Source organism: Pelobates fuscus, chromosome 6, assembly GCF_036172605.1.
Source record: "Pelobates fuscus isolate aPelFus1 chromosome 6, aPelFus1.pri, whole genome shotgun sequence".
Classification (NCBI taxonomy): Eukaryota; Metazoa; Chordata; class Amphibia; order Anura; family Pelobatidae; genus Pelobates; species Pelobates fuscus.
The window spans coordinates 137,888,025-137,910,309 of NC_086322.1; positions in this window are offsets into that span (position 1 = coordinate 137,888,025).

Sequence of the window (22,285 nt, forward strand, 5' to 3'; positions counted from 1 at the left end):
CCCAATAGTTTGGAGATATCATAGAAACGTGCAAGCGTTACATCATTTTATTAATAATAATAATAATATAGGTTTTCTTTTAATTGAAGCTATTCTCCCTTCTAATCTATCCTCAAATGAAAATACCCTCTCCTGGATGATCTGTGTATTGCTGTCAGCTATATAATTCAAATGAATTAGACCTTCCTTCTAATTCCTCCTCAATGCCCTCTGCTGGATGATCTGTGTATTGCTATTAGCTATATAATTCAATTGAATCAGACTTTCCTTCTAATCCCTCCTCAATTGCCCTCTGCTGGTTGATTTGTGTATCGCTAGCAGCTCTATGTGTTCTAATGCTAGTGTGCATTGCATGCAGAAAATAACCCTGGGGCGTCGCCACAGTATGCAAATGAATCAATGAAAAAATTCTGTATAGCAAATATCGTTCTTCCTATCTCTTGAACCCGTCGGTCCTGCATCAACTCACTATTACATCCTGTCCTGGTATGACTTTTCCCAGCTTTGTTTTGTGCCTTTTCTAAACATTTTAATGTTATCAACAGCAGGCAAAATAAGAGGGGTTTGGACCCTACCCCTTTAAAATTTTTGGTCTTTCCATTAAAAGTTTTCTGGTTTAGTAATGAGCTGCACTTTGTTGCAAAGTTGTGTTTGTAATAAATTCTCATTGCATGCCATCTGGAAGCTGCAAATTCTTTTTTAAAGGCACTGTTATGAAGAATAGTTGAAAAAGATGCTTAGGTAAACTGTTTATAAAATATATGCCCAATAGTTTGGAGATATCATAGAAACGTGCAAGCGTTACATCATTTTATTAATAATAATAATATAGGTTTTCTTTTAATTGAGGCTATTCTCCCTTCTAATCTATCCTCAAATGAAAATACCCTCTCCTGGATGATCTGTGTATTGCTATCAGCTATATAATTCAAATAAATCAGACCTTCCTTCTAATTCCTCCTCAATTGCCCTCTGCTGGATGATCTGTGTATTGCTATTAGCTATATAATTCAATTGAATCAGACCTTCCTTCTAATCCCTCCTCATTTGCCCTCTGCTGGTTGATTTGTGTATCGCTAGCAGCTCTATGTGTTCTAATGCTAGTGTGCATTGCATGCAGAAAATAACCCTGGGGCGTCGCCACAGTATGCAAATGATTCAATGAAAAAATTCTGTATAGCAAATATCATTCTTCCTATCTCTTGAACCCGTCGGTCCTGCATCAACTCACTATTACATCCTGTCCTGGTATGACTTTTCCCAGCTTTGTTTTGTGCCTTTTCTAAGCATTTTAATGTTATCAACAGCAGGCAAAATAAGAGGGTTTTGGACCCTACCCCTTTAAAATTATGGTATACCCTTTAAAAGTTTTCTGTGTAAGTAATGAGCTGCACTTTATTGCAAAGCTTTGTTTGTAATAAATTCTCATTGCATGCCATTTGGAAGCTGCAAATGCCTTTTTAAAGGCACTGTTATAAAGAATAGTTGAAAAAGATGCCTAGGTAAACTGTCTATAAAATATATGCCCAACAGTTTGGAGATATCATAGAAACGTGCAAGCATGACATCATTTTAATAATAATAATTATAATAATAATAATATAGGTTTTCTTTTAATTGAAGCTATTCTTCTTTCTAATCTATCCTCAAATGAAAATACCCTCTCCTGGATGATCTGTGTATTGCTATCAGCTATATAATTCAAATGAATAAGACCTTCCTTCTAATTCCTCTTCAATTGCGCTCTGCTGGATGATCTGTGTATTGCTATTAGCTATATAATTCAAGTGAATCAGACCTTCCTGCTAATCCCTCCTCAATTGCCCTCTGCTGGTTGATTTGTGTATCGCTAGCAGCTCTATGTGTTCTAATGCTAGTGTGCATTGCATGCAGAAAATAACCCTGGGGCGTCGCCACAGTATGCAAATGAATCAATGAAAAAATTCTGTATAGCAAATATCGTTCTTCCTATCTCTTGAACCCGTCGGTCCTGCATCAACTCACTATTACATCCTGTCCTGGTATTACTTTTCCCAGCTTTGTTTTGTGCCTTTTCTAAACATTTTAATGTTATCAACAGCAGGCAAAATAAGAGGGGTTTGGACCCTACCCCTTTAAAATTATGGTATTTCCTTTAAAACTTTTCTGTGTAAGTAATGAGCTGCACTTTGTTGCAAAGTTGTGTTTGTAATAAATTCTCATTGCATGCCATCTGGAAGTTGCAAATGCCTATTTAAAGGCACTGTTATAAAGAATAGTTGAAAAAGATGCATAGGTAAACTGTCTATAAAATATATGCCCAACAGTTTGGAGATATCATAGAAACGTGCAAGCGTTACATCATTTTATTAATAATAATATAGGTTTTCTTTTAATTGAAGCTATTCTCCCTTCTAATCTATCCTCAAATGAAAATACCCTCTCCTGGATGATCTGTGTATTGCTATCAGCTATATATTTCAAATGAATCAGACCTTCCTTCTAATTCCTCCTCAATTGCCCTCTGCTGGATGATCTGTGTATTGCTATTAGCTATATAATTTAATTGAATCAGACCTTCCTTCTAATCCCTCCTCAATTGCCCTCTGCTGGTTGATTTGTGTATCGCTAGCAGCTCTATGTGTTCTAATGCTAGTGTGCATTGCATGCAGAAAATAACCCTGGGGCGTCGCCACAGTATGCAAATGAATCAATGAAAAAATTCTGTATAGCAAATATCGTTCTTCCTATCTCTTGAACCCGTCGGTCCTGCATCAACTCACTATTACATCCTGTCCTGGTATGACTTTTCCCAGCTTTGTTTTGTGCCTTTTCTAAACATTTTAATGTTATCAACAGCAGGCAAAATAAGAGGGGTTTGGACCCTACCCCTTTAAAATTATGGTATTCCCTTTAAAAGTTTTCTGTGTAAGTAATGAGCTGCACGTTCTTGCAAAGTTGTGTTTGTAATAAATTCTCATTGCATGCCATCTGGAAGCTGCAAATGCCTTTTTAAAGGCACTGTTATAAAGAATAGTTGAAAAAGATGCCTAGCTAAACTGTCTATAAACTATATGTCCAATAGTTTGTAGCTATCACAGAAACGTGCAAGCGTTACATCTTTTTATTAATAATAATATAGGCTTTCTTTTAATAGAAGCTATTCTCCCTTCTAATCTATCCTCAACTGAAAATACCCTCTCCTGGATGATTTGTGTATTGCTATCAGCTATATAATTCAAATGAATCAGACCTTCCTTCTAATTCCTCCTCAATTGCCCTCTGCTGGATGATCTGTGTATTGCTATTAGCTATATAATTCTATTGAATCAGACCTTCCTTCTAATCCCTCCTCAATTGCCCTCTGCTGGTTGATTTGTGTATCGCTAGCAGCTCTATGTTTTCTAATGCTAGTGTGCATTGCATGCAGAAAATAACCCTGGAGCGTCGCCACAGTATGCAAATGAATCAATGAAAAAATTCTGTATAGCAAATATCGTTCTTCCTATCTCTTGAACCCATCGGTCCTGCATCAACTCACTATTACATCCTGTCCTGGTATGACTTTTCCCAGCTTTGTTTTTTGCCTTTTCTAAGCATTTTAATGTTATCAACAGCAGGCAAAATAAGAGGGTTTTGGACCCTACCCCTTTAAAATTATGGTGTACCTTTTAAAAGTTTTCTGTGTAAGTAATGAGCTGCACTTTATTGCAAAGCTTTGTTTGTAATAAATTCTCATTGCATGCCATTTGGAAGCTGCAAATGCCTTTTTAAAGGCACTGTTATAAAGAATAGTTGAAAAAGATGCCTAGGTAAACTGTCTATAAAATATATGCCCAACAGTTTGGAGATATCATAGAAACGTGCAAGCATGACATCATTTTAATAATAATAATTATAATAATAATAATATAGGTTTTCTTTTAATTGAAGCTATTCTTCTTTCTAATCTATCCTCAAATGAAAATACCCTCTCCTGGATGATCTGTGTATTGCTATCAGCTATATAATTCAAATGAATAAGACCTTCCTTCTAATTCCTCTTCAATTGCCCTCTGCTGGATGATCTGTGTATTGCTATTAGCTATATAATTCAAGTGAATCAGACCTTCCTGCTAATCCCTCCTCAATTGCCCTCTGCTGGTTGATTTGTGTATCGCTAGCAGCTCTATGTGTTCTAATGCTAGTGTGCATTGCATGCAGAAAATAACCCTGGGGCGTCGCCACAGTATGCAAATGAATCAATGAAAAAATTCTGTATAGCAAATATCGTTCTTCCTATCTCTTGAACCCGTCGGTCCTGCATCAACTCACTATTACATCCTGTCCTGGTATTACTTTTCCCAGCTTTGTTTTGTGCCTTTTATAAACATTTTAATGTTATCAACAGCAGGCAAAATAAGAGGGGTTTGGACCCTACCCCTTTAAAATTATGGTCTTTCCTTTAAAAGTTTTCTGTGTAAGTAATGAGCTGCACTTTGTTGCAAAGTTGTGTTTGTAATAAATTCTCATTGCATGCCATCTGGAAGTTGCAAATGCCTATTTAAAGGCACTGTTATAAAGAATAGTTGAAAAAGATGCATAGGTAAACTGTCTATAAAATATATGCCCAACAGTGTGGAGATATCATAGAAACGTGCAAGCGTTACATCATTTTATTAATAATAATATAGGTTTTCTTTTAATTGAAGCTATTCTCCCTTCTAATCTATCCTCAAATGAAAATACCCTCTCCTGGATGATCTGTGTATTGCTATCAGCTATATATTTCAAATGAATCAGACCTTCCTTCTAATTCCTCCTCAATTGCCCTCTGCTGGATGATCTGTGTATTGCTATTAGCTATATAATTTAATTGAATCAGACCTTCCTTCTAATCCCTCCTCAATTGCCCTCTGCTGGTTGATTTGTGTATCGCTAGCAGCTCTATGTGTTCTAATGCTAGTGTGCATTGCATGCAGAAAATAACCCTGGGGCGTCGCCACAGTAGCAAATATCATTCTTCCTATCTCTTGAACCCGTCGGTCCTGCATCAACTAACTATTACATCCTGTCCTGGTATTACTTTTCCAAGCTTTGTTTTGTGCCTTTTCTAAACATTTTAATGTTATCAACAGCAGGCAAAATAAGAGGGGTTTGGACCCTACCCCTTTAAAATTATGGTCTTCCCTTTAAAAGTTTTCTGTGTAAGTAATGAGCTGCACTTTGTTGCAAAGTTGTGTTTGTAATAAATTCTCATTGCATGCCATCTGGAAGTTGCAAATGCCTTTTTAAAGGCACTGTTATGAAGAATAGTTGAAAAAGATGCATAGGTAAACTGTCTATAAAATATATGCCCAATAGTTTGGAGATATCATAGAAACGTGCAAGCGTTACATCATTTTATTAATAATAATAATAATATAGGTTTTCTTTTAATTGAAGCTATTCTCCCTTCTAATCTATCCTCAAATGAAAATACCCTCTCCTGTATGATCTGTGTATTGCTGTCAGCTATATAATTCAAATGAATTAGACCTTCCTTCTAATTCCTCCTCAATGCCCTCTGCTGGATGATCTGTGTATTGCTATTAGCTATATAATTCAATTGAATCAGACCTTCCTTCTAATCCCTCCTCAATTGCCCTCTGCTGGTTGATTTGTGTATCGCTAGCAGCTCTATGTGTTCTAATGCTAGTGTGCATTGCATGCAGAAAATAACCCTGGGGCGTCGCCACAGTATGCAAATGAATCAATGAAAAAATTCTGTATAGCAAATATCGTTCTTCCTATCTCTTGAACCCGTCGGTCCTGCATCAACTCACTTTTACATCCTGTCCTGGTATGACTTTTCCCAGCTTTGTTTTGTGCCTTTTCTAAACATTTTAATGTTATCAACAGCAGGCAAAATAAGAGGGGTTTGGACCCTACCCCTTTAAAATTATGGTATTCCCTTTAAAAGTTTTCTGTGTAAGTAATGAGCTGCACTTTCTTGCAAAGTTGTGTTTGTAATAAATTCTCATTGCATGCCATCTGGAAGCTGCAAATGCCTTTTTAAAGGCACTGTTATAAAGAATAGTTGAAAAAGATGCCTAGCTAAACTGTCTATAAACTATATGCCCAATAGTTTGTAGCTATCACAGAAACGTGCAAGCGTTACATCATTTTATTAATAATAATATAGGTTTTCTTTTAATTGAAGCTATTCTCCCTTCTAATCTATCCTCAAATGAAAATACCCTCTCCTGGATGATCTGTGTATTGCTATCAGCTATATATTTCAAATGAATCAGACCTTCCTTCTAATTCCTCCTCAATTGCCCTCTGCTGGATGATCTGTGTATTGCTATTAGCTATATAATTCTATTGAATCAGACCTTCCTTCTAATCCCTCCTCAATTGCCCTCTGCTGGTTGATTTGTGTATCGCTAGCAGCTCTATGTTTTCTAATGCTAGTGTGCATTGCATGCAGAAAATAACCCTGGAGCGTCGCCACAGTATGCAAATGAATCAATGAAAAAATTCTGTATAGCAAATATCTTTCTTCCTATCTCTTGAACCCATCGGTCCTGCATCAACTCACTATTACATCCTGTCCTGGTATGACTTTTCCCAGCTTTGTTTTTTGCCTTTTCTAAGCATTTTAATGTTATCAACAGCAGGCAAAATAAGAGGGTTTTGGACCCTACCCCTTTAAAATTATGGTGTACCTTTTAAAAGTTTTCTGTGTAAGTAATGAGCTGCACTTTATTGCAAAGCTTTGTTTGTAATAAATTCTCATTGCATGCCATTTGGAAGCTGCAAATGCCTTTTTAAAGGCACTGTTATAAAGAATAGTTGAAAAAGATGCCTAGGTAAACTGTCTATAAAATATATGCCCAATAGTTTGGAGATATCATAGAAACGTGCAAGCGTTACATCATTTTATTAATAATATAGGTTTTCTTTTAATTGAAGCTATTCTCCCTTCTAATCTATCCTCAAATGAAAATTCCCTCTACTGGATGATCTGTGTATTGCTATCAGCTATATAATTCAAATGAATCAGACCTTCCTTCTAATTCCTCCTCAATTGCCCTCTGCTGGCTGATCTGTGTATTGCTATTAGCTATATAATTCAATTGAATCAGACCTTCCTTTTAATCCCTCCTCAATTGCCCTCTGCTGGTTGATTTGTGTATCGCTAGCAGCTCTATGTGTTCTAATGCTAGTGTGCATTTCATGCAGAAAATAACCCTGGGGCGTCGCCACAGTATGCAAATGAATCAATGAAAAAATTCTGTATAGCAAATATCGTTCTTCCTATCTCTTGAACCCGTCGGTCCTGCATCAACTCACTATTACATCCTGTCCTGGTATGACTTTTCCCAGCTTTGTTTTGTGCCTTTTCTAAGCATTTTAATGTTATAAACAGCAGGCAAAATGAGAGGGGTTTGGACCCTACCCCTTTAAAATTATGGTCTTCCCTTTAAAAGTTTTCTGTGTAAGTAATGAGCTGCACTTTGTTGCAAAGCTGTGTTTTGGGGGGGGGAGGGGTTTTGTTACTCTATTCATTATACCCGCATGTTAGATTGCAATATTATATCGAACTACCTTCAGTTAGTTTTGTATTACTAAATCGTACTCTAGTATACTTTCAGTAGCGCAGGGCATATCCGAACAGAGAAGGTGATCCTTTCACTTAGAGGTTCATTCCTTGCTTTCTACGTGTGTACTCACACGGATTTCTGACATTTAACTCTATACTTACCGTTTAGGGGTTTAGAGGTTTTACCTCTTTAGACAAACCTCCTGGGAGTACTTGTTGACCCCTCTACTCCTTGTGATTATGATTGCTTTTTATACCGACACTGTGATGCTTCACCTACCCGGTTAAACATTAGCATGTTTCATGCCTGCATCACTTCTATTAAGACCATTATTATCATTATTTCTCTTTTTTTCTTTCATATTTTGATTCTCGGTTTTTGTTTGCCAGAACTGACTCGTATTTCTAGTCAGTAAGTTATTTCTGGGATAGTTGTGTTATTATCTTTATATCCCATTGTGTATATTCCACTAATAAAGGACTTTTACCTTTTTGTTAATTTAAATTTTGGGAACAGACCTTCTTTTTTGTCTTAAATTTTTGCCGAGATTCACAGGCAATTTAGGCAATTTACAGAGTACACTGTTTCAAATCACACTGGTGTACTCTCACCTTGCTGTGTGGTCCGACATGTTCTGAGGACTACTAGACTGTAACTTGACAGTATTCTCTTTGTTACACCATTTCAGTGTCTAATTTCATTCTACAGTCGCAGTATTCTCTGTTTAGAGCTGGACATTTAACTTGTCTCATGTCTATCTAGGCATTCCAAATAACATGTTTTAATGTTATATTTCTTTTAAATCTTAAATTTTACATATTATCTCTTGATATTCCCTTCCTGTATATTTAGGTTTATTAAGAGTAATTTTATACAATTATCACCTTGTATTCTTTTCACTATTGAAAGTTAATTTTTAAATTATATATTCATGGCAGTGTTTCTCCTCTTTTTTCTTACCATATTCCATTTAGGGTTAACCCCTTCACTGCCTTACTACTTTACTTTATACCAGGCTTCCACTTCGCTCAGTCTCCAAAGAACATCATTGCTGTCCAATATATAAGATCTGGCTTTACTGACAAGATGCTGTAGAATTCTATCCAGGAAGACTGAAAGTGGGTGCAGTGCAGAGTCAGTGCTGGCCACTATCGGTCTACCTGGAGGATCTACCAGCCTCTTGTGTATGTTAGGTAATATGTAAAGGTAGGCATTATCAAAAATAATTTTAAAGATTTATCATTAACTCCATGACAGGCTGCTTCTTCAATAATCAAATTAATGTATTTAGTAAAGGAGGGCATAGGGTCCCTGGGGCAGTCTTCATAGGTATTTACATCTCTCAATTGGCGTTCAACCTCCCTGATGTAATCTGTTCTATTCATGACCACCACGGCTCCGTCCTTATCAGCCGGCTTAATGATAAGATCATAATTATTTTTAAGGGAAGATAAAGCTAGATGATCAGCCCTTGTAAGGTTGGAGCCGTGATGGTTACGGGTGAGAGAATCAAACCTTTAAGATCGTGTAATGGTATTTATTAATTAATGACTTTTTGCCATAAAAAAGCATAATGAGCTTAATGCTTTAGACGCACCACTAGATGTCAGTAAAGCATAATGAGCTTAATGCTTTAGAGGCACCACTAGGGGTCAGTGTGCTAACTCATGTGCTTCTGGCAGTGACATCACAGGCCAGCCTACTTACTGGATAAAACCAAATAGTAGGAGGATTTCGCTCTTTCCTTTGCTGGCATTGATTGAACATCAGTGGCGTACACACAACCCATGGGGCCCCGGTGCGAAAACTGATCTGTGCCCCCACCCCCCGCGCTTACTCTGCGCGGGCTGGGGCCGCAACACATGGCGGGCGGGCACCTGGTCACAGGGCTGCGACCCGTGCGACCGCGGTATGTACGCCAGTGCATGCATAAACACATACACTTAAAGGACCACTACAGACACCCAGATCAAATCAGCTCAATGAAGTGGTCTGGGTGCCAGGTCTCTCTAGTTTTAACCCTGCAGCTGAAAACATAGCAGTTTCAGAGAAACTGCTATGTTTCACTGAGGGTTAATCCATCTCTAGTGGCTGTCTCATTGACAGCCACTAGAGGATTTTCTGCGATTCTCACTGTGAAAATCACAGTGAGAAGACGCTGAACGTCCATAGGAAAGCATTGAGTAATGCTTTCCTATATGGGCGGTTTGAATGCGCGCGTGGCTCTTGCCACGCATGTGCATTCGGAGCTGAGAGGCGGATCGGGACGGAGAGATCCCCAGCGCCAAGGGAGCCCGGCGCTGGAGAAAGGTAAGTGCTTTAGACACACACACACACACTCTCATGAACAGACGCACACATTTACTGACAGACACACACTCAGTGACAGACGCACACAAACATACTCAGTAACAGACACACACACTAACACTAACACACTCTAAAACTAACACACTCACTAACACAATCATTCACACTAACACACTCACTAACACACTCACTAACACACTCACTAACACACACTCACTAACACACACTCACTCACTCACACTCACTCACTAACACACACACAAACTAACACTAACACACACTAACACACTCACTAACACACTCACTAACACACTCACTAACACAATCACTCACTAACACACTCACACTAACACACTCACACTAACACTAACACTAACACTAACACACTCACACTAACACACTCACTAACACACTCTCTCACTAACACACACACACACTAACACAAACTAACACTAACACACTCACTAACACACTCACTAACACTAACACACTCACTAACACTAACACACTCACATTAACACACCCACTAACACACACACTCACTCACTCACTAACACTCACACACTCACTAACACACTCACATTAACACACTCACTAACACACTCACTAACACTAACACACTCACTAACACACTCACATTAACACACTCACTCACACTCTCACTAACACTAACACACTCACTAACACTAACACACTCACTAACACTAACACACTCACATTAACACACTCACTAACACTCACTCACTACCACTCTCACTAACACACTCACTAACACACTCACTAACACTCTCACTAACACACTCACTCACTACCACTCTCACTAACACACTCACTAACACTAACACACACACACTCACTAACACTAACACACTCACTAACACACTCACTAACACACACTCACACACACTCACTAACACACTCACTAAACACACACACACGTTTTTTCTGTTTATTTTTTTAAATTTAATCCCCCCAGCCTCCTTACCTGTGTGAGAGCTGGGGGGATTCCCTGGGGTCCAGTGGTGTTGCTGGTCCTGCTGTTACCCGGCTGGCGGGCGCGCGAGGGAGCACTGTCCCCTGGGTGCTCCCTCTTCAGCTCCCTCGCGCGCCGCGTACTGATACCGGAGCCGGAAGATGACGTCATCTTTCGGCTCCGGTTTCAGTGCGGTGCGCGAGGGAGCTGAAGAGGGAGCACCCAGGGGACAGTGCTCCCTCGCGCGCCCGCCAGCCGGGTGACAGCAGGGCCAGCCTCGGGGGGCCCGGAGGTGGCCGGCTCCTGGGCCCCCCAGCAGAAGAGGCTGGCCCTGTGGGTACAAACCGGGTCGCAGGGGCGGCCGGGCCCCCTGGTGGGCCGGGCCCCCTGGTGGGCCGGGCCCGGTCGCAGCCCGACCCTGCGACCCTGGTATGTACGCCACTGTTGAACATGTAGTTGACTGTATAGCTCCAGCCAAACAGGCTGGAGCCGTGTAAGTAATCTATTATAACAGCTAGCAACTGTTATAGCCTTTTGTAAAACATGTAGCAACCTTTTGTAGTTTTGTATTGTGTAATTATTGTAGTAAATTGACATTCTGCTAGCATTTGTTTAATTGTTATTATAATTATATTAAATATACATTTAATACTACCATGTTTTGTGTATTTCCTATTATATATTCGACCATAATACCGAACTCTAAAAAATATTAATGTTGTTATTTGTTGCTTAATTATATATATTAATTATTAAATTAATATTCATATTTAAGTCACGACTATAACAGATCTCAATGGATCAATTTAGAAAAAACTTCAACCTCTGGTGCCATAGGAGGAACAAAGGTGCTGCGATTCCATAACTGCAATTCCTTAGCTGTAAGGACATCTGGGTTCGAGGGTAGTACATCACTATTATCTTTATGTTGTTTGCTAGAAAAAAGATGTTTAACCCCTTAAGAACCAAACTTCTGGAATAAAAGGGGATCATGACATGTCACACATGGCATGTGTCCTTAAGGGGTTAAATTAATAGACCTGAGAAACCGCTCAGTGCTAAGAAATAAATCAAACAAATTAGATTCAGCAGTAGGACAAAAAGAAAGTCCTTTAGCAAGTACCTTAAGTTCAATTTCTTTGAGTATAGTATTAGAGATGTTAACTACTGTTAAGTCCTCCTGCTGGGATTGTACATCCAGTATTGGTATGTCTTCTTCTCCCGGTATGGTTTCAATCTGACCTTCGATCTTGTTAATTGATCATGGTCTACTGCGTCTCGTTTTTCTCTTCCTTGATTTTTCCGTTGATCTGTTGCTAAAAAGGAGTTAGAGTATTGTGTTTTATTATTATTATTATTATTATTGCCATTTATATAGCGCCAACAGATTCCGTAGTGCTTTACAATATTATGAGAGGGGATTTAACTATAAATAGGACAATAACAAATAAACTTACAGGAACAATAGGTTGAAGAGGACCCTGCTCAATCGAGCTTACATTCTATAGGAGGTGGGGTGTAAAACACATTAGGAATTAGGACAGGAATTTGCAATAAAATAAGGTGGGCTGCCCTTTAGGAGAGGGCAAGAGACAGGTATGTGAGGTAAGGGTTAGTCTTGGAGGCCATAAGCTTTCCTAAAGAGATGGGTTTTAAGGCACTTCTTAAAAGATGCAAGACTAGGGGAGAGTCTGATGGCGGTAGGCAGGCTATTCCATAGGAAGGGAGCCGCCCGCGAGAAGTCCTGAAAGCGCGAGTTGGCCGTACGGGTGCGGAAAACGGAGAGGAGGTGGTCACAGGCAGAGCGGAGAGACCCGGAAGGGACATACCTATGGATCTGTGAGGAGATATAAGAGGGGCTAGAGTTGTTCAGTGCTTGAATTGACCCCTATAGCATACAGGAAGCCAATGTAAGGACTGGCAGAGGGGTGAGGTGTGAGAGAAACGACTAGAGAGCAAAATCAGTCTAGCAGCAGCATTCATTACGGACTGTATGGGTGCAGTACGACTTTTGGGAAGACCAATCAGGAGAGGGTTACAATAATCCATGCGGGAAATTACTAGAGCATGGACAAGCTCCTTGGTAGTATCTGGTGCAAGAAAGGGGCGGATGCGGGCTATGTTTTTAAGATGGAATCTACAGGATTTGGCAACATGCTGGATGTGAGGCTCAAAGGTGAGACCAGAGTCAAGTATGACGCCAAGACAGCGCGCTTGCAAGGATGGACTGATGTTAGTACCAGAAACTTGAAGGGAGAGCGAAAGAGGAGGATCAGTATTAGGAGGAGGAAAGACAAGGAGCTCAGTTTTTGAGAGATTGAGTTTCAGAAAGCGGGAGGACATCCAGTCTTAGATGGAAGGAAGGCAAGCAGTGACACGTTGCAGGACGGCAGGGGAGAGGTCCAGGGAGGAGAGATATAGCTGGGTGTCATCAGCGTACAGGTGGTAGTGGAATCCAAAAGAGGTAATAAGTTTGCCAAGAGAGGCAGTATAAAGAGAACATAGAAGGGGACCAAGGACAGAGCCTTGGGGGACTCCAACCGAGACAGGACGAGGGGAGGAGGTATCATTAGAAAAAGAGACACTGACAGAGATAAGAGGAAAACCACGAGAGGACAGAGTCACAGAGACCAAGCGATTGAAGAGTTTGAAGAAGGAGAGCATGATCAACGGTGTCAAAGGCCGCTGAGAGGTCAAGAAGAATTAGTATGGAGTAGTGGACTTTGGATTTAGCTGCGATTAGGTCGTTAGTAACTTTAGTAGACATCTGATCATCTGAAGTATCATAGTCAGTTGTACCCGAGGCTGAAGAACTCTGGTATATGCATCACTGCGTGATCGCCTGGTAACTCGTCTCTTAAAGGGATATTCTCATTAGTCCATTTTTATACTCTGTTATTAGCATAGTCCTCAGCATCTCTAATAAATTTTGCTCTTTTCCTCTGTTACACTTCCAATTGATATTGCTCATATCTGTTCAGTTTGTTATTAAGGGCATTCAAATTTTCTAAAGTCATCAAGGTGTTATGTTGATTTTGTATCCGTGTGATTTCAATTTCAAGGATATCTTTTTGTAGAAATTCAATGGTGACTAGAATGATGTCAAAGGAACATTTATTTAAAATCTGTTCAAATCTCTTGCAATATTCTATATTATTTACCAATAAAGCAGGTTGCAATTTAATATGTAGACCACGTGGCATACGCTTGTGTTACGACACTCACCGCCAAATAGATGAAGCCGCCGTTTAGTGAATAATCCCCTTTCTCCAGAAATGCAGTTTCCGTATAGCCGACCGTCAAACTCCTGAACGGTAAATAGGTGAACGCGGCAACTCCCGATCATCCAATCAGCCGAACTCCTTTCACAGCTAGAAATAACAAAAACGCCTTCCAATAGTTATTCTCCCTCCCCACAAACGAGACAGAAGCTCCGTATTGAGGGTCAAACAAGATCTGGCTTTACTGTGGGCTACCCACCCGTATTTATGCAGGTCTCCCACTTGGTGGACACTCCCCTAAGGAACCAAATGGGAGACTGTAAGTACAGTGGGACAAATGTACATTTCAGACATACAGTCACAGACTTTTCCCACAATGCAATATGTTTCCCTCCCCTCTGCCCTGGAGATAATTGGGGAAGTAATTCAATTATCTCCAGGACAAAGGCACATCGCCATTTTAAACACAAAAGCAGAAAGTACATGAAAATATATAACTTTGTAATAACCGAATATTTTGCATTCGTATCACATATCCCCAAATAGCCTGGATCTGAGTGCATATTATTGACGAATAGCGCTCAGATCCCATACATATAGTTCAATCGCCATGGAGTCAAAGTTCTTACAGTCTTTCGGTATGCGATTGACTCCATGGGAAGGCTACCTGGGTTAAGTACTTTCATATGCGGTAAAAACTCCCAAACAGCCGGTGTTCGTACGTGTTCATCGAGACAGCCATGCGACCCGTTGTTTCAGCGGTGTTCGAAAGAAAGAGTGTCCATTTTTAGTTCCATGAAATCAGAGCCGAACACCGCTGGGTCTTCGTGCGTTTTAAAATGGCCGCTGCCTCGTGGTCGACATATGAAACGACGACCACCCTGACTTCGGTTTAATTGAGAAGTGTCTGCGGTTAACCACAATGTTCTAATTGGGATCAAGAGGTTAACCAGCAGCACACTTCTATCCTGGGAGGCCATCCGTTCGGTAACTTTGTTCGGTAAAAACAGTCATTCGTACGGTTGGGCTATAGGAAGCAGCCATTATACGAAAATACATGAAATAGACGAATCCACCACAATAGACAGATGGATGGTTCTGTCACAGCTTGGTTTTAAAGTATTCAGCAAGCGTGATGCAATGTAGTTTGCAATTTGTCAGTTTTCTGTGACACTTCACCAATTGCATAGGTAAATCTCCATCACCAGATGTATTAAGAGAAACCCCTTGATTATGAATACCTGACAAAATGCGATCAGCATCTTCTGTACAGTATGAGTAGACTCCTGAGATGGTGTTCCCATCCATATTAAGCTCCATATTCACGTTGTAATTGCGCGTTAACTTCCGTTCTGTGGTGCCAGGGTGTAGCGATGAAAACAGTCCAACAAAAACAGAATACCTTCTATATCCTGGAGTGCTGCCTGTGTTTCTCTTCTGTGATACTACATTGGTGGATTCAGTGGTGTCCATTCTACACACAGAACGCCCCCTTGGTGGAAGGCCGGAGCATATGTGCAGGACCTGAGTGCAGGGTATTCTATTTTTGATGTACCCAGCGTAGGTGACTAAAGGGTCCATCACAATTACACATTATGGCTGCCCATAGATATTACCAGAGCTGAGTAGTAATATGTAAATGCAGTTTGCTGCATTTGATGTTTCACCTGATTTGTTTATATGTATAATGTTCAGACACAGTTTTTTATTTTTATTTCATTGAAGAGTTTTTTTTAAAGGTGTTTTTTAAACGTGTTTTTAGAAATAAATAGGAGTACTGCACTCTACGTGTCCTGCATCTCATATTATGAGTTCCAGGCTATTCTGCGTGGAGAGGCTTTACTTTCGAAAAGTTCGACGAAATCCAGAACCCCTTTAACATCCACAATTTATCATCTCTTTAGCCACAAATAATATATCAAAATAAGGGCTTCTGAATAAGCAAGTGTCAATAATTTCATACTTGTGTGGCAATAAGAAGCTGAGATCGGGGGTAGTCTCCTAATGGTTACATATACATCTACTCCATATGCTATGCACAACAATAATCACCTTTCCAGAAATAGGACAAGTGCTGCTCGGCAGTCCTATGCCATAAGGCCAGGGTTTTGCGACATGCCAGTGGATGCTGGCTGCTGCAAATCCACACTATTGTATAACCCCACGTCTGTCCACTGTGGTAGTGATGTCGATGGGCAGGTGACGGCACACAGAGGATGCGCATGCATGTTTTGGGGTCAAAGGCTGGATACGGCCAATCGGATCCACAAGAGGGATATTTAAACCCACTCATTTCTTCCACTCATTGCCTTGTCGTGGTTTTCCGAGAGTGTGATCCTGATCGTGTTTCTTTGTTTATTGACTTTGGCTTCATTCTGACTTCCCTGATTTCTGGTATCCCTGACTATTTGGCTATTCCTTGCAACTGTGTTTCTTTCTGTGTTCCTGGCCTTGCCTAGTATTTTGACTATTCACTGGTACGTTAAGTCTGGCCATTCTAAAGCCCGGTTAAACGTTACCTTTAGTCCTAGGTGTGATACTATTCTGAATTCTGGATCAACTGTAATCCTGACACTAACACCATGACCACTACAATGATCTGTAATGTTTACGGTTCTTTGAAGTACCACTTTAAAGGGACACTTCAGACCCCTAAAGCACTTTGAGCTTGCTGAAGTAATTTATGTGCAAAGAGTGTGTCCCATTTGTTTTTTTCTTTCATGTTACAAAGTGCAGATTTTAATAGAAATTGGCGCTTTTATAAATTAACTTTGTTACACCCTCAGCTGTCAAGCAGGCAACCGATCCTGTTACTTCTTGTGTTTTTTTGTTTTTTGTTTTTTTAACTCTGGAGCTAAACTCAATAGGCAGCAATTTCTCAGAGCACCTGCCTTCTCACTGAGCTGCATTGGGAAGTCTGTGATTGGACAGCCACAGAATGTCGGGGTGGGATTAGAAGGGGAGGGTTTTGAAAGGTTTCAGATGAGATCTGCAGCTTTTGCAAGCTATTTATAGGTATATCCAAAAAATTAAAAAAAGCATAATTAAATGCAATTATGTTTTCATTAACAGTATATCTGCTAAACAATGATTTTTGTTTTGTATTTGAGCAGTGGATTAGGATTAGGATTGGGAAGTATAGCCTAATTTTAAAGGGACACTATAGGCACCTATAGGACACTATAGGCACATTTCAGCTCATAATATCTCTGGAAATATAAAGATGTATAATGAAACAGGATAAAATAAAATAAGAATAAAGTGCACAATAAACTTACTTTTACTGTGGACTTTTTATTTTATTCTATCCTATTTTAGTCTACATCTTTATATTTCCAGAGATTATATTTTATTGGTGCTACCTTTTTTCTAGTTCACTCTTTGTTTAGATCCGTGTACACATTGCTTGTTGGTGCCAACTTCATTATGTGTTACTCTGTAGCAGAAGGTAACAAAGTTTAATTGTATTTCTTCTAACAATTTAGGACTGTCAGTATTAATATCTATATATACCTTTGATAATTTTTTGGATTCTAAAGTAAAATTACTCATTGTAGTATTTAGTAATATGTGATGGGTTAAACTGAAAATGTGACCTTGACTGTTCGATAATTTAAAGGTAAGTACAGATTTATACTGAATCAAATTGAAACTTGCCATAGTAAAATACTGACATCATTGCAGACAACACGTGGAGTCATAATTAAATTACATCTGTATCCAACGTGCTTTGCCTTCAAATGACTGTCTGTTTTTAAACCAAAGTTTTGCAGTTGAGTATTAGCTAACATCCCTTTTTTTCTGTGCGTAGTTATTCATTTTAATTCATTGTATGTGCTATTGCAGACGTAATTTGATGATGTGCCTTTAAGCATGGAGACGAGCTGTGGAACAAAAGCTTCTTCCGCTTCTAAATCTGTGGAATGCATATACGTCACATACAGACGCAAGTATCACGGCACTGAAAGCAAAGTTTGGAACGTGATGGGTCGAGTCGGGTGACCAGAACTCATGTGGATCAGAAAATTATTGGCTACAAGCATTTTACAAGGGCGTGAGTTTCAAAGGAAGATACAAACCTACACCCATGAATAAGTCGGCACAGAGTGGACGAAACGCGTTGGGATATTTATGTTTGTATTTATTTTTGCTTTTTACACTATTTTGTTATGGATTTGTGGAACAAATATAGAAGATTCTGGGATTGTTCCTGTGCTACCATTTGTATATGGTTACATGCTCCTTGAGAAAATACATTTTGTAAGTGTATTTTAATTCAAGATAAATATGTTTTAAAACAGTACACACTATGTTGTGTTTCTCTTTCCATAGTTAAGTGCATCTGTTAGAAAGGCAGAAATATTGTGTAATATATGCACAGATTTGACATTAGGCAGCCCAGAACAGAGTTATGGGCTGCCTTAGTCACATGTCGGGGGTTAAACTAACCTTCAACACAAAAGTGCAAATAACTGCCAGATTCCTGGCTAAAACACTATTTACTCTGGTGAAAAATTTTAAGGGTTTATGTGCACCGATCTCTGCACCGGAGTTGAAAATGCACTTTCCACACATACAGGAAATGCTGGTAAATAAAACGTCAACCTATTGTGTAAGCTGGTAATTCTGGATCTCTGCTGGCTAGGGGTCCACTTTAAGACCATTTTAGGAAAATCACTAGGGTGATCAATCTTATCTTCAGACCTAAATTAGAATATTACAACCAAACTCTAACAGGTATACTCTTGGGAATCAAAGGTGATTGCTATTTTGACCTAAAACTTAACGTTCAACATTTAAAAAAAGAGAAATAATTTTAAGTGTTGGGAATATAAGGTGACTTCCAAATAAACTTTAAATGTCAGTCCATAACAATATTTATATTATAATAATAATTTTATTAAAATGCATATGGAAAAATGTTGGCTAAAATGGCTGTTTTGGAAAAAATCTTTAATTCAGCTAGTCTCCATAACTTTTTTCTGGATTTCCATTTAGCTCAATTTGATGCTTAGTCATTAAACAGCTTTCAATTGCCAACAATTAACACTTTTGTGAATAACCTGGTTTGTTTAAAGAAAAAAAACTATTGGGTGTTTTTTTTCTTTTTTTAAATTGAAATTGAAAGGTGCTACTTAAATATAAAACAGAAATCGTCAATTTAGAACACGTGCACAGGATTGTGATGGCTGGCATTAGCAGTTTACACACAGTATTACCATAAGTTAAACAACAACGATCTTTCTTTTAGTTAGAATTGTGATTATAAACTTCACCTCTGGAGTAAGAAACAGTGGACACGTTATTGCGGGGACCTAAAGAAAAAAAAAACAACAATTTCCCTGCAGGGGCAATTGGCAAGTGTATATAAACCCCAATAGTTTTAAATAAAACTGTCAATGTTTCAATCAGTAAAAGTTAGTAAGAAAAATATATAAGAGGCCGCACTATTTAGACGCGTCTAAAAAATCCGTCTCAATCCTTGCAAAAGCTTGTTACTACAAAACGTGCTGGTCTGAAGCCCAGAAATCAAAGGGAAGGACTGGTTACTGCAGTGCATAGTTGTTTAAAGAATTTGCTTGGTGTTTAATACATACACGGTATAGAAGGAAAAGGCTGTAAAATGCCACAACACAATAAAACGAACACAGATATTTAACGGTATGGTAATCAACTGGCATCCTGAGCGCATTCTTACAGTGATTCTCTTGGTAGGAGATGAAAAGAACGAACTTTTGTTCTATGTCCAGCTATTGAGCAACATGCCAATGAGGTTATATCATTCTATCAGCTAAAAGTTTAAACCGGACACATTCGCCTCACTACACTCAGACTGACAACTTTTTAAGAAATGGTCAGCACCACTGATCAGTTTTATGACTTCACACAAATGTGTGAATTGTGCAAGCATTGCTTCCTGGTGAGAGTTATCCAGAAAGATAATACAAGAAATAAATCAAATAAAATGGGGCTTATTTACTAAACTCCAAACTGTAGTAAATTAAAATCTGAATGGAAACATGTTGGCTAAAATAGCTCTGCTGTCAGTGCGGAGGAAATGAAGATTTTTCTTCAAGATCGCCTTTTTCTTCCAGCATCAGTGGTCGGAGTACGAACAGAGGATAGACGTAGGTCTTCAGTGGAGCGTAGGGGCCTAGACAGGACATACTTGTGTATTAGGGAGGATGGATAGGTAAGAGTAACATTATGTAGAGATTTGAAAGCAAGAACCAGAATTTGAAATTGAGCCATGTATTACGGGAAGCAAATGCAGGGACTGACACAGGGGTGAGGCGTGGGATGTGCGGTCAGACAGGAAGATGAGCTTCGCCGCCACACTCATTGTAGACTGCACCACGGCAAGTTGGAATCACGTAAGACCACTGAGAAGTGGATTGTAGTAGTCAAGGCGAGAGAGGACAGTGGCATGGACCAGCACCTTAGTTGCATCTGGCGTAAAGTAGAGGTGGATTTGCACAATGTTTTTGGATGGATTTGACAATTGACTGAACATTAGGGGTGAAGGAGAGGTCAACGAGAGGTCACCTAGGCAGTAAGCCTGCACGATGGAGCTGATGGTAACGCTGTTAATGTGAAGGGAGGCAGAAAATAGGAGTAGCAACACTTGAGGGAGGAAAGACCAGAAGTTCTGTTTTGGACAAGTTGAACTTAACTTACAGTTACTAATAGCAGAGAGGCAGTCTCTTAGATCTTAGAGAGAGTCAAATAAACTCTATTCAAGGAGCTCTAGCTGATTGAAAAAAAAGGTTAGTTTATGTTATTTTATCAATAAAAAAGTGGGGTGCCTAAATCAAGAACAAAAAATGGAAAACTCCATAACTAAAATTACATTTTTTTAACATAGAAGTGTTATTTTAAACAGTTTTGCCATAACTTGGGATTCCCCTGCTAGTAGTGTCCCCTTATTCTCCTAATTCTATATGGACTGATTAGAGACCCTCCTGACATCAGAGGAATATGTGCAAGACTTTTTTTCAATCTAGAAAACATATACACAGCCCATCAACACAAATGTTTATTAAAGGGACACTATAGTCACCCAGACCACTTGATCCCATTGCAATGGTCTGGGTGAAGTCTCTCTGTCCCCTTAACCCCGCAATGTAAAACATTGCAGCTTTTGAGGAACTGCAATGTTTTCATTGCAAAGTTAAAACTGCCTGTGTTGGCTATCTACCAGTCAGCCACTAGAGGCACTTCCTGATGTTGCTCTGAGTCAGATCCAGTGCTTCTCTACATAGTATTGGATAGGATGAGATATCATCAAATGTGATGATCTTAGTGAGAGGAATTTGAGCTGTGTCAAGGAAGCAAGCAAGATGGCACCCACGATTGAAAATGAGGTTTGGAATGTGGCGCGTTCCTGATGGAAGTGGAAGAGGATAACGGTGTTCCACATGGCTTCAATGAAGGAAGTAAAGCCCTTTAAAAGGCATTAAATGACACTGGACACTCTACTTGATCCTTATCGGACTGAGGAAGCTAAGAACTTCAGTGAAACGGGTATCTGGAATATAAATTGGACTATAACAAGTAATATTTTGTATTGCTTTTATATTTAATTTCCTTATATAAGCAATAAAACCGTATATACTTTTTAAAAATAATCACAATATATTCAGTGTTCTGTATGCTGCAAAAGGCATGTATTGCCCCATACCCTACAAGGCTACAAAAGTGAGCCATTGAAAAATCTCCACACTTGTGACTATAACTCATTTAATGATATTATAATTCCATTTTAAAGTGGTATCACACTACATGCACTTTATACTTCCTGAGCTACCTGCATGAGAACTTCTAAAGATAAGAAGATTCCACATTATCCTATAGGGAGGGTCGCCTATACAGACCCACAAGTCCACTATACCAGAGCTAGATAGCCTAACTCTGTAAATTGTGTATGTTTTATTTTTAGGATTTCTTCCAATTTCACAAAGATTTTACACTATTGTATTGTTGCACTTTACATATAAGCGCTGCACTACTTTTTGCTAATTTGTATTTTTTTAGTGTGTGAAGAGGTTACAACATACTGTAGTCAGTGTGACAGCAGTTGTTAGTTAAAGGGACACTATAGGGTCAGGAACACAAACATGCATACCTGAACCTATAGTGTTAAAGGGACAATATAGTCACCAGAACAACTACAGTGTATTGAATTTGTTCTGGTGAGTAGAATCATTACCTTCAGGCCTTTTGCTGTAAACACT